The sequence below is a fragment of the Carassius carassius genome, chromosome 24, assembly GCF_963082965.1.
Source record: "Carassius carassius chromosome 24, fCarCar2.1, whole genome shotgun sequence".
Taxonomy (NCBI): Eukaryota; Metazoa; Chordata; class Actinopteri; order Cypriniformes; family Cyprinidae; genus Carassius; species Carassius carassius.
The window spans coordinates 19862891-19875666 of NC_081778.1; the positions used below are offsets into that span (position 1 = coordinate 19862891).

At 41.4% G+C, this 12776-nt stretch overlaps 1 pseudogene; it reads left to right on the forward strand.

Annotated features, from left to right (window-relative positions):
- The first annotated feature begins 20 nt into the window (after positions 1-20).
- LOC132103507 (peroxisomal carnitine O-octanoyltransferase-like) lies at positions 21-12698 on the forward strand (annotated as a pseudogene).
- The last annotated feature ends 78 nt before the right edge of the window (positions 12699-12776 follow it).

The following is a 12776-nucleotide window of genomic DNA, read 5'->3' on the forward strand; positions in this document are numbered from 1 at the left end:
ACAACAGCTCTTTGGATCAGATGCAGAATGCAAGACGTGGAAATTTTGCCAAGGCCAAGGCTTCTACAGCGTTGCCAAATCAGGGAAAAATCAGCACTCAGGAACAGATAGTTTACCAGAAAAGTGACGCAAACAGGTATCATTCATTTAAGTACATATATATATGTTTATTTTTGCACGGAGAATATAACTCGATTGAGATTATCCAAATTATTTTTATTTATCGTCTATGGGCTGGAAGTACTTTCTTCATTTTAACAACATCACTTTGACGCAATTGAGATTGCAGCGCGTGAAAAAAAGGTGAGCATTATGTAACAATGAATTGTTGTAAACTGAGATTGGAATATTTAGAAGAGGTATATGTCCTGAATGCTACATAAATAATCCACAACAAGGCCGTGCTATGGCCATAGACTGTAAAAAATATGCTATGGCACAGTCAGCGGAAGTTCTTTGACGCTATTCTTTGAATCTTCCGCTTTTCAAATGCGGAAGTGTGATAAAAGATTGGCATCAGTCCAGTAATAATGGATAAACATCTCGGTTACGTATGTAACCTTGGTTCCCTGAATAGGGAACGAGATGCTGCGGTGACGTCACCACGTATGGGGAACACCTTCGGTGTGACGAATGTCTGAAGCCCTATACCATCCCGCCAATCCTATTGGCCAAATAGCGCGTGGCACCGCCCAGTCATGCGTAGGCATATATATACCTGGTGCCGCGCGCCATTTACCTCAGATTTCATGACGAGAAGGGAAGAAAACTATCAAGGTACGGCACGGCCAGAACCGCAGCATCTCGTTCCCTATTCAGGGAACCAAGGTTACATACGTAACCGAGATGTTCCCTTTCATAGGTCACTTCGATGCTGCGGTGACGTCACCACGTATGGGAACGCTATACCATCACGCCTGACGTACCTGATAGCTTGGATCCAAGGAAGCATCTGCTCAAGCGGAGAGAACCCGGGAGCCAGGGGCCATCCTCACATCCAGACTGTAAGACCTGATAAAAGTGCTCGGTGAGGACCAACCTGCCGCAGCACAGATATCATCCATAGAAGATCCACTGAGAAAGGCTTGAGAAGAAGCCACTGCTCTTGTGGAATGACCTTTTACTCCTAAGGGCGAAGCGAGCCCGCGCGCCTCATAGGCCAAGGAAATAGCCTCCACCAGCCAATGGGACATGCGCTGTTTCGTAACTGCATGGCCCTTATTCTTATGTCCAAAACAGACAAACAGCTGGTCAGACTCACGCCATGGGGCAGTGCGATCCACATAAGTCTTCAACGCCCTCACAGGGCAAAGACTTAGATCTCCAGACTCTGTCGCAGCAGGAGAAAAGGCCTCCAGGACCACCTGCTGAAAATGAAAAGGATTAGACGCGACCTTAGGAACATAATTAGGCCTAGGTCGCAACAACACTTTCACAGAGCCTGGTGCAAACTCCATGCACGAGGGTGAGACAGAGAGAGCCTGTAAATCCCCAACTCTTTTAAGGGAGGATAAAGCCATGAGAAGAAGTGTCTTCAGAGACAGGAGCTTATCCGATACAGTTTCCAGGGGCTCAAACGGATGCCCTGACAAACCCAGTAACACAATGGATAAATCCCATGAAGGAACTCACACAGGGCGGAAAGGCCTCAACCGTCGCGCACCCTGTATAAAGCGAGAAACCAGTGGATGACGACCCACTGAAACACCACCTATATGCTCATGGTGAGCTGAGATAGCTGCCACATAAACCTTCAAGGTGGCTGGTGTCAATCCCTCCGAAAAACGGTCTTGAAGAAATTCCAGTACTGAAGCCACAGGGCAGTAAACTGGATCCACATCATGAGTTTCACACCATGTCATAAACAGTTTCCACTTGAAAGCATATAAGCGTCTCGTAGAAACTGCTCTAGAGTTCAATATAGTCTCGGTAGTTTCAGCAGAAAGACCGGGACATATCAACTCACTCCGCTCAGAGGCCACGCCCACAGGTTCCACAGATCTGGTCTGGGATGCCAGATCCGTCCCTGTGCTTGCGACAATAAATCCCGTCTGAGGGGAATCTCCACCGGAGAGCCCGCTAACAGATTGATGAGATCCGCAAACCACGGCTGTGTGTGCCATCGCGGAGCCACCAGCAACAGCTGTCCCACTCTGTCCCGCCGTATTCTGCATAATACCGCTGGGACTAGCCGAATCGGAGGAAACGCATACAAGCTGGTCCTGGGCCAGCTGTGAGCTAGCGCATCCAGACCCAGGGGTGATGGAGGGCTCAGGGAGAACCATAGCGGGCAATGCGTAGTCGTGCTCGACGCGAATAAATCCACTTCCGCTTCCCCGAAAATATGCCATAGGTGATTCACCGTTTGGGGGTGTAATCTCCATTCCCCTTGTTCCAGAGTCTGCCTGGATAATAAATCCGCTCCGAAGTTCAGTCGTCCGGGGATGTGAACAGCCCGGATCGACAGAAATTTGTTGTGAGACCAAAGAAGAATCCGCCTCGCCAGTCTGCACAGAGGGCGAGAACGTAATCCTCCCTGATGGTTCAGATAAGCCACGACCGCAGTGTTGTCCGTTCTGAGAAGCACATGACGGCCGGTCAGTAGACTCGAAAAATACTGGAGAGCCAGAAAAACCGCCAGTAATTCCAATTTGTTTATGTGCCAGCTGCGTTGTGCCGCTGTCCACACTCCGTGGGCTGGGCGCCCCTGACAAACAGCTCCCCACCCGGTCAAAGACGCGTCTGTCGTGACAGTCTCTCGGGAAGCACAAATTCCCAGCCGAACCCCGGTGAGGAGAAATTCGGCTGATGTCCATTGCTTTAACGACATCACACACCTCCGCGTCACCGAGATCGTTCGATGCGGAGAACAACGGGGTGAAATATTCTGTCGTTTCGTCCACCACTGAAACGGGCGCATGTAAAGCAAACCCAGGTGAATCACGGGAAGCGCCGCCGCCATTAGACCTAGTAGTCTGAGGCACAGTCTCACTGTCACTGTGTGACCCGCCCTGAAGTGCTGAACGCATGACGTAATCGACTGAGCGCGCGGGGCAGAAAGCTTTGCTGTCATCGCGCGAGAGTCCAAATCTACTCCCAGAAAGGTAATCCGTTGAGAGGGGATTAATACACTCTTCTGGAAGTTTGTGCGTAAACCCAGGCTGTGTAAATGATTTAGCACAATATCTCGATGAGAGTGTGCTTGAGTCTGAGAGTGCGCTAACACCAGCCAGTCGTCCAGATAGTTTAACACACGGACGCCCCGGAGCCGCAACGGGGCCAGAGCTGCGTCCATGCATTTTGAGAATGTACGGGGAGCTAGCGCTAAGCCAAAGGGAAGAACGCGGTACTGATACGCTTTGCCCTCCAAAGCGAATCTGAGGAACTTCCGGTGTCTCTCGATGATCTGAATATGAAAGTAAGCATCCTTCAGATCGATCGTGACAAACCAGTCGTTTGGTTAAATCTGAGACAAAATAGATTTTACCGTCAACATCTTGAATTACCTCGACCTGAGTCCTTTTTTGGTACCACAAAATAACGGCTGTAAAACCCTGACTCCATCTGAGAGGGGTGTACTTCTTCTATAGCCCCTTTGCTCAGTAGAGCTAACATTTCCTGTCTCAGCACCGCCATGTCCATCGGTTTCATCACCGTGGAGAGAATTCCGCGGAAAGGGGGCGGGCCTTTCCGAAACTGAATGGTGTATCCGTGACAAATTGTGCGTAACACCCATTGAGAAATGCCGGGCAAGCGTTATATCGGTGAGATTAAGCCAGAGGTGGCGCTCAACCGTAATTAATCCAGCCATGGAACGGCCCACTGCTCGAGCAGTATGTTTGGTAGCACGAAGCGCCAAATCAGTAGCTCGCCGTAGTTCCTTGACCGCCTCAGGTGTAATGCCGTCCCCCTCGTCCAATCCTTTTAACAGCTCCGCTTGGTAGGCCTGAAGGATCGCCATGGAATGAAGCGAAGCAGCCGCTTGACCAGCGGCCATATAGGATTTTCCCACTAAGCTAGACGTGACTCGACACGCCTTCGAGGGGAGGAGGGGGCGGGACTTCCACGCCGCGGCCGAATTAGGCGCAAGATGTTCGGCGAGAGTCTCTTCTATCGGCGGTATCGCTGTATAGCCGTGACTCGCCATGCTCGAAATGGTGGCGAAATCCGCGGCTGCAGCGTTCGTGATGCGCGCCGCAAACGGCTGTTTCCAGGACCTCGAAACCTCCTGGTGGAGGTCCGGGAAAAAGGGTAAAGGCCTCCGGGGCTGCGCAGGTGTCCGACTAGTTAGAAAACGGTCGTCCAGCTTCGAAGAAGGTTGGGCCTCGGCCTTCTCAACCTCCCATTCCAGCCCCAATGTACCCACTGCACGGGAAACCACATCCAACAGCTCACTGTAGGAGGGGGAAACACGCCTCTCCTGTCCACTAGGAGGGAGAGGGCTCGTGTCGGCCGCGAAGTCCTCAGACCCCGAGGCCGCAGTGGAAAGAACGTCGTCATCATGACGGTCACAACCGAAGGAGATGGCACTACATGCCCCCGGTGTGGGCCGTAAATCCTCACAGGAGAAAACGACAGGTTCAAAAGTTTTCCTGTGTATTAGGGTAGGGGAGAGCGAGCGATGTGGAGAGTAATTTTCCATCGCTGAACTGTCCTCGAGCTCCATGTCACACGTGTCACCCCAAGCTATCACCTCGTGCGGTGCCTCGGCAGTCGCAGAAGTGGTGTGGCGGGGGTTAGACACGGCGACATCGGAGAATACATCTACCCTCGAGCGAAGGACCCTGAGTCGCAGGCCATCGCAATGGGGGCATGAAGAAAGGCCGCTAAGCGCCTCCTGTGCGTGGTGTAAGCCTAGGCAGACTACGCACCTGTCATGAGTGTCCCCCTGAACGATGTACCTGGTACACGGGTCCTTGCACTTCTTAAAACTCATCGCGTCCGCGGAGAGGAGTATACTGCTCGTGATGATTCGCTGAGAACGCGAGACAATAGGGCACAGAAGATTCGCTTCGTACTGAAGGAATGAAATCTGAGGTAAATGGCGCGCGGCACCAGGTATATATATGCCTACGCATGACTGGGCGGTGCCACGCGCTATTTGGCCAATAGGATTGGCGGGATGGTATAGGGCTTCAGACATTCGTCACACCGAAGGTGTTCCCCATACGTGGTGACGTCACCGCAGCATCGAAGTGACCTATGAAAGGGAATCAGGTGTTCGAGCGGACATTTATTTCAGTATCAGAGCAGCCTCCCTCCTCTCCCTGTGCCCGATCCACACGAGTCACTGGACAAATACCTTCATGCAGGTGAGAGGTCAACACAAGCGCTCGAGCACAAACATGCATTCTGCTCACGACTTTGTTACATGGGATAAAAATAAAATTAGCTTAAAGAAGAAAAAAAGAGTTGTTGGTGGCTTTTACACCTAGTTGATGACTGTAAATTAAAGTGCAGACTCCTCTGTTTTTCGTGTTGAATTTTTCAGTAGTAAATACTGGCACTGCTTTAGTTTTGTCTTTCTATTAAAAATAATCTAAATGAATTTCTCTCTCTCTCTCTCTCTCTCTCTCACATACACACACACACACACACACACACAAAGTTTAAGCTGGAGTACTAAAGTTACCTAAACTGAAATAGAAAATTTAATAAATAGGCTAAATAAACCTGCATAGAAATATTATAAAAAATAACATAAAAAAACTTGAAACAATTCCAAATAAATCATTAAAATTAGACTGAAAACAAACATTATAAAAATAAAAGCTGATTTAAAATATATGAAAAAATACTATTTTATATATATATATATATATATATATATATATTTTTTTTTTTTTACTTCTATGGAACTTTAAATATTACATATACAAATTGTGGTATTTTATAATATTAACTACCATAATTTGTACATGTAATATTTTATTACATGTAATAGTTTGTTTATCCATGAACACATTGTTGATCAGATTTGTGAGTCTCATTTTAAACTAAAATATTTAACTGAATGATTTAGTTGATGTGTAGATTGATGTGTAAGTGTAGATTGTTACATTGAATGAAATGTTAATATTAAAAAAAAATAATAATAATAAATTGTAACTGTGTTTTGCAAATTCTGTTAGGTGTTATTAAATGACTTAATTTTTTTATTTATTTTATTTTTTTTACTTTTTTGAACCTTTTTTTTTTGTTTTTTCAGAAAAGACATTGTTTATTTTATAGGGCAATGAGTAAAAAACATGTGTTCACCTTGCTGAGAAACTATGTTATTTTATTATTATTTTATCATTTTTTTCCAAGTAAAACCTTTTGCATCTGAGGAAGAGTTTCAAGCCACAGAGGCTATTGTGAAATGCTTTGAGGAGGGCATCGGACAACAGCTACAACAGAAGCTTCTGAGAAGAGCCAAGAGCAGGCGCAACTGGGTAATAGGCTTCTTTTTTTGTTTTAGTTTTTTTGCACACCGCTCCATCTTAGCCAGGCTATGGAATCACTTAACTGCCATGTATTTTCGTACGTCGTTTATAGACTTTTTTTTAAACCTGGCATTTGTTGTTCTTCAGCTTGAAGACTGGTGGCTGGACACAGCGTAGAAGCACGCATCCCCTCTCAGCTGAATGTGAATTTTGGAGGTCCTACACCCTACGTGGAGCACTGCTGGCTTGTACGTGATGGCACCCAGCTGGAGAGGACCAGCTTGAACTTGTGGTTCACCCTCCGGTACTGGGACCTTATCTGCAGGTAAGTGATTGTTTATGTGAACGAAGAAACAGCCGGTGTAGTTAATGTCTTTCAAAAGTGTCTAATTTCTGAATGTGAATGCCTTGATTTTGTCTTCATTAGTAATGTATTAAGTGTTTAATATGGCTGTTTGTTTGTATTTGCTGAAACTCATTAGGGAGAGGCTTGCCATTCATAAAGCAGGAACTATGCCATTTCACATGGATCAGTTCCGCGTGCCCTACTGCATCTGCAAAGTGCCTGGTGTCAATAAAGACACCATCCTCAACTTCTTCAAAACAGGTTAGGCATATGCATGATTGTTTGTATGCATGAATGTGTCCATATGTTCCTTTATGCTGGATTTGTGATCACTGTGTGTTGTAGAGAGTGAAGGACCCTGCCCTTCTCACATGATAGTGATGTGTCGTAGGAGGGTATTCACATTTGACGCTCTCTGTGATGGCCGTATGCTCACCTCCCCAGAGCTGTTGAGGTATAGTGCCAAGTGTCCTAGTTTTCAATGATTCAGCTGATTGGTTTTATTGATCCAGTGAAATCTATATGTCTTTATTTTGTGTGATTATGCACAATCATTGTTCTTGGCTGTGTTCCGAATGGAATACTAGAATACTGCTTCCTGAATACTGCGGCGTATACCCTGTATACTGCCTTCCATTATTCCAAACAATATTGTTTGATAAATGCTCCACATAGTAGCATGCTACATTATGGTGATCAAGTTAAGTGTTCAATTCTTCAAGTGGTGTCCATTCAACATGTCGGAAATGAAAATTGTTAAAGTACATTTTAAATTTTTATCCAAATGTAATTTTCAAAGTTAATATTGTTTTCAACACTGATAATAAGGAATGTTTATCGAGCACCAAATCAGCATATTAGAATGATTTCTGGAGGATCATGTGACACCATGTGATAATGGACATTTTAAATGATTGTAATATTTCACATTATTACTGTTTTTCTCTGTTTTTTATCAAATAAATGCAGCCCAATAAATGAGCATAAGAGACTTCTTTCACAGACATTACTGACCCCAAACTTTTGCATGGTAGTGTATTACTTGGAATGTGCATAGTATGCGTGTTATATACTGCAGCAAAGCAGCATGCTATTCCACACATAGTTCTTGTTTTCTTTAGGCAGCTCACTTACATTAAAGAATGCTGTGATGGAGAGCCGGAGGGGGATGGAGTGAGCACTCTCACCACTGAGGAAAGGACACGCTGGGCAAAGGTAAGAGCCACGCCCTCCACGGAAGCACCACAACCAATCACAGTGCAATATGCAAATTAACTCCACCTGACATTCAATAAGGGATGTGAAAGAATTGTGAAAAACCTTCACTAGAGTTGCAACAACAGTTTATAAATCTTTGTTTTTGAAAGTATACTGAAGTGTTATCATAATGAGATTTTTTTATGTGTGTGTCTCTTCAGGCTCGGGAGTATCTGATCTCCATTAATCCTGTGAATAAGACCATACTAGAAACTATTCAGAGCTCTTTATTTGTGCTCGCCCTGCACGATGCCAAGCCCTATTCCACCCCTGAAAACTACACACAGGTTGAGCACAATACATACACACTTGTGCGAGGATGATCATGAATGTCACTCAATTGCTGTATTTGTTCCATGAAGGACATTAAGTTCCTTTTTCAGCCATTTTTACAAAGATTTCTCTCTCTCTCTTTCGATAGTTGCCCCACCTGGCTTTAACTGTTGACCCCACGATCCGCTGGGGCGATAAATCTTATCTGATCTGCTTCTCTAATGGGACCTTCGCTTCTAACTGTGATGTAAATACAACCATTGATTATTGCAGCATTTTTAGAATCTGTGTATATTTTTACATACATTACTGTTAAAAAATTTGGGATTAATATGATTTCTAAAAAAAATTAATTCATAGTTTTATATTCAGAAAGCATGCATTCAGTTTGTCAAAAGCGACTTTAACATTGTTACAAAATGTTCTATTTCAAATAAATGCTGAACTTTTAGTTAATCAGAGAATCCTGAAAATATGTATCATGCTTTCCAAAAAAAATATTAAGCAACTGGTTTCAATATTTGATAATAATAGAAAATGTTTCTTGAGCAGCAAATCAGCATCTTAGAAAATTTCTGGAGTAATGCCTGCTCAAATTCAGCTTTTGAATTTTTTTCAGATTTAAAATTGTATTAATAATTTAACTGTAATAATGTTTTGAAATCCTTACTCTATTTCTGTATTATATATTTTATTATTCCTACTGTATTCTGATGCAGTAAATGCAGCCTCGGTGAGCATAAAGAGATTTATTGAAAAAAACATTGAAAAAATCTCATCAACCCCTAAATAGTAATTTTATCACACAGTGTGTAGTGAAATTAAGTATAATTATGTCACACTCAGTGATTATGTGATTATTATATTAATTCCAAAAGTAATGTTATTTTGATTAATGTGATCATGTTTCAATGTCATTATTTTCTTTGTATTTGTTTGTTTTAAAGCATTCGCCATATAACGGCATGGTTTTGGTGTCTAATGCATATTATGCATCCAAAACTTGAGGGCCTGTGGTGGAGTGTGGAAGGTAAGACTGTGTCTATATATATTTGTGTATGTCATTTTATAAGTGTGACTGTGCATATTGAAATTATAATATGACTCCCAGGGTTCAAAGGTTGTGCGTCAGATGCCTGTCCCGGAGGAGCTGATATTCACCGTGGATGAGCGGGTGAGAGCAGTACAGCAAAAGTGTAAGTAACACACATATTGTTAGTGAGTCTTTGCTATGCAAACCCATAATGCATGAATACAAACAGAATACGCTGTAATCAGATGTGGTTTTTAGTAAACATAATTAAAATCACTAAAGCGTCTGTATCTATAGTCTCAGAACCCTGCAGCCACTGTGAGTGCCTTGTGTCTAGTAAATAAAGTGTTAGTTCAGCTGTCAAATAACGGTTTAAATTTCAGTCTGGTGTTTACACAAACTGTCATATGGTTGTATGGTATCTTTGGAATATTTTTATTCTTTTTTATTTATTTGTTTGTTTGCTTTGGCTTTGTTTTTTAACGCTTGACACCCCTCATCTCCATTCCCTTTCATTATTTGGAAAAGAGCAGCTAGGACATTTTGCAAAATATTTTCCTTTTGTGTTTCATTTGTTTACTCTGGTACATCTGCTAGTTATAATTAAATTAAAACAAGTTTCAGTATTCCAGAAGTTTTAAGAGCTGAACGTTCTTTGGGGATCCTACTTTTTTTTTTCTTTTCTTTTTTTTTTTTTAAATGTACGTTACTCTTCCGGTCATTTATGATTTACTTGCTGATGTTTGAAAGTATTTTTACTCAAAATTTCTTCCCCATTAAATATTTTAGAACTTGGAAATCACACTTTTAAAAATAAGGACACCTCATATATCCAAGTTTTCCAAGAGCATGGGAACCCTGGTTTTCAAAAAAAAAAAGATTTTTAGTTATTTAGTGCATTTTTGCTTTTTTTTTCTCTCCTATTTTAAATAAATGTAAGTCGTTGGAAGTTGGAGCCCCTGGCTCCTGGTTTAGAACCAAATGTTCTTGACATTTGGTTTACTTTTATGGCTTTTTTGTTGTCTTTTTTTTATACAGACTGAAGAGAAAAGAAAAGCTTTAAATGCAGCCTTCAGAAAACATAACAAGCTGATGGCAGAGGCACAGGATGGAAAAGGTTTGTGTGTCAGTAATGTGTGCATGATAATATTCACACTGTGTAATAGATAATATGGCAGGGACCAATGTTTGAATGATAATTGCACATTTCAGGCTTTGACAGACACCTCCTGGGTTTGTACCTGATTGCCAAGGAGGAGGGCCTTCCGGTGCCTGAACTCTACACAGATCCGCTCTATACTAAGAGGTCTAGCCTAACACTTTGCTTCCCATGGTTCATCGCCAGGGTACTGATTTGTGTTTATTGCTGTAAAGACATTTTGTATTTACAGTGGCGGACGGGGGAGTTTTGTACTTTCCACTAGTCTGGTGGGCTACACCACTGTATTGGGAGCAGTTGCACCCATGGTGCCACACGGATATTGGTTTTTCTACCGCATTCGTGATGACCAGTTGGTTCATATTAGTTTATGCAATTAAAATGTTATACATTACCATTTATTTTAGAACTCTATATACACTACCTAGTATGATGTATCACAGGAATAAACATTTTAAAATGTTTTTGTAAAAATGTAAAATGTGTTTTAATAATACATTTTAAAATATATTCAAATAGAAAAGTTATTTTAAATGTTAATATTATTTTACAATATTACTGTTTTTACTGTGTTTTTTATCAAATAAAATGCAGCCTTAGTAAGCATAAGAGAAAAATCTTTAAAATAAAAAAAAATATTCTAAATGTTTGACCAGTAATTTCTTCTTTCATTTTATTCTCATTAATTCTAATATTAATCTAATTTAATACAATCCTGTATCTAATTTATTCTTTATTTTCATCCAGAATTGTTGCGTCCTGCACTGCTTGGGAGTCCAGCCCAGAAACAGATGCTGAAACTCTGTTTCAGAACCTCTGCACCTCTTTACATGACATCATGCACATCACTACCCAGTCCCAGCTGTAAAGCAGAGCATTCTGGGAAGTATAACCTAGTGTAACCTCAGTGCTTTAGTTATGCGAGAAAGTTGTCAGACATTAAGATACGTTTATTTTTAGAACTAATCTGGATTTAGTACAGCAGGTGCTTTAAACTCACGTGCCTTCACTTAGTCATCTCTGAATCATTTCAGTCAGGAATGAAATCATATGCTATGCTTCCATAGTGGCACGTGAGCAGTAAACAGCCATCAAGTGTGGAAGTCTATCTTGACCTGTTATTCACCTCTTACACACATACACTGTGGATATACTGTTAATGCACAAATCAATGCAACAGTGCAAGTATAATGCAGATATATAATTCCTCTTTATTTACTTAATTTGAAGATTTTATTATCATGTGGCTTTTCAAACTTCAAGGCTTAATGCACTAAAGCCAAATGTTTTTGCACCAATAGAATATTAATGATAATTTTCATATTGTAAATATACCGTACATGCTTATGTAAAAATGTTTTACTTTTTGTTACCAATTATAGGTATAATTTGCACTGCTTTCCTAGTTATTGGGAAACACTGAAAAAATGTTCCTGAAAGTTGTAATTTTGATTGGTTCAGATATTACAGTTTGCTTCCTTCATCACAGGACCTTAAACATTTTCCACCTGTTAAGTTTGAATAGTGTCATACATGCATGTACATTTGAATGTGAGTTGCCCACAGATTTACCAAGAATACAAGTTGGCTTGTTGCCATTACCTTCAAAAGATATTATAAACATTGCCACCAAATATTCATTTAGTGTGAATAATCCATGTATTTGTGTACAAATTTCATTTGTCCAGCTTGTTCTACTGATAATATATTACAGTAGCAACTGAAGTGATTACAGCTCTCAAATCGAAATCTTACAAGTAGTAAACTATAAGGTAATAAAGCTCCTAGAGTTAGAGATATTTGCTCACTGTAGAGGGTGTGCCCTTTCTCAGTGTCTTTAGTGCAAATTAACCTGTCCCTAAAAGATGTAAACTCTCCACGTCTAGGCTTTGATCAATGCAAATCCCCATTGTTAGTTCCTGTCTCCATTTGGGGGATGTTTGCCTTGGTCTGAGAACTTAAGGAAATGTTTCAAAAAGATCAGCACGATTCTGAAGCCAGATGAGCCCGTATAAGATATAAGGGTAAAATGACATACTTCTCTTTCATGATATATGCTTGATTTTTCCAATCATTTTGTCCACTTAAAAGCAACTCTTTCTTATGATCATCAACTGCAAGGTCACGTTCAGATCTGCGGTCAACAACTGATGCCACATCTATTTATTTCATTGTGTATTTAATTGTAATCTATAAGTGCAAAAATAATAATAATAAACTACACATTTTGAAATCTTGAAGTCTAGTTACAACATTTATGACAATGTAGAATATGAATAAAAT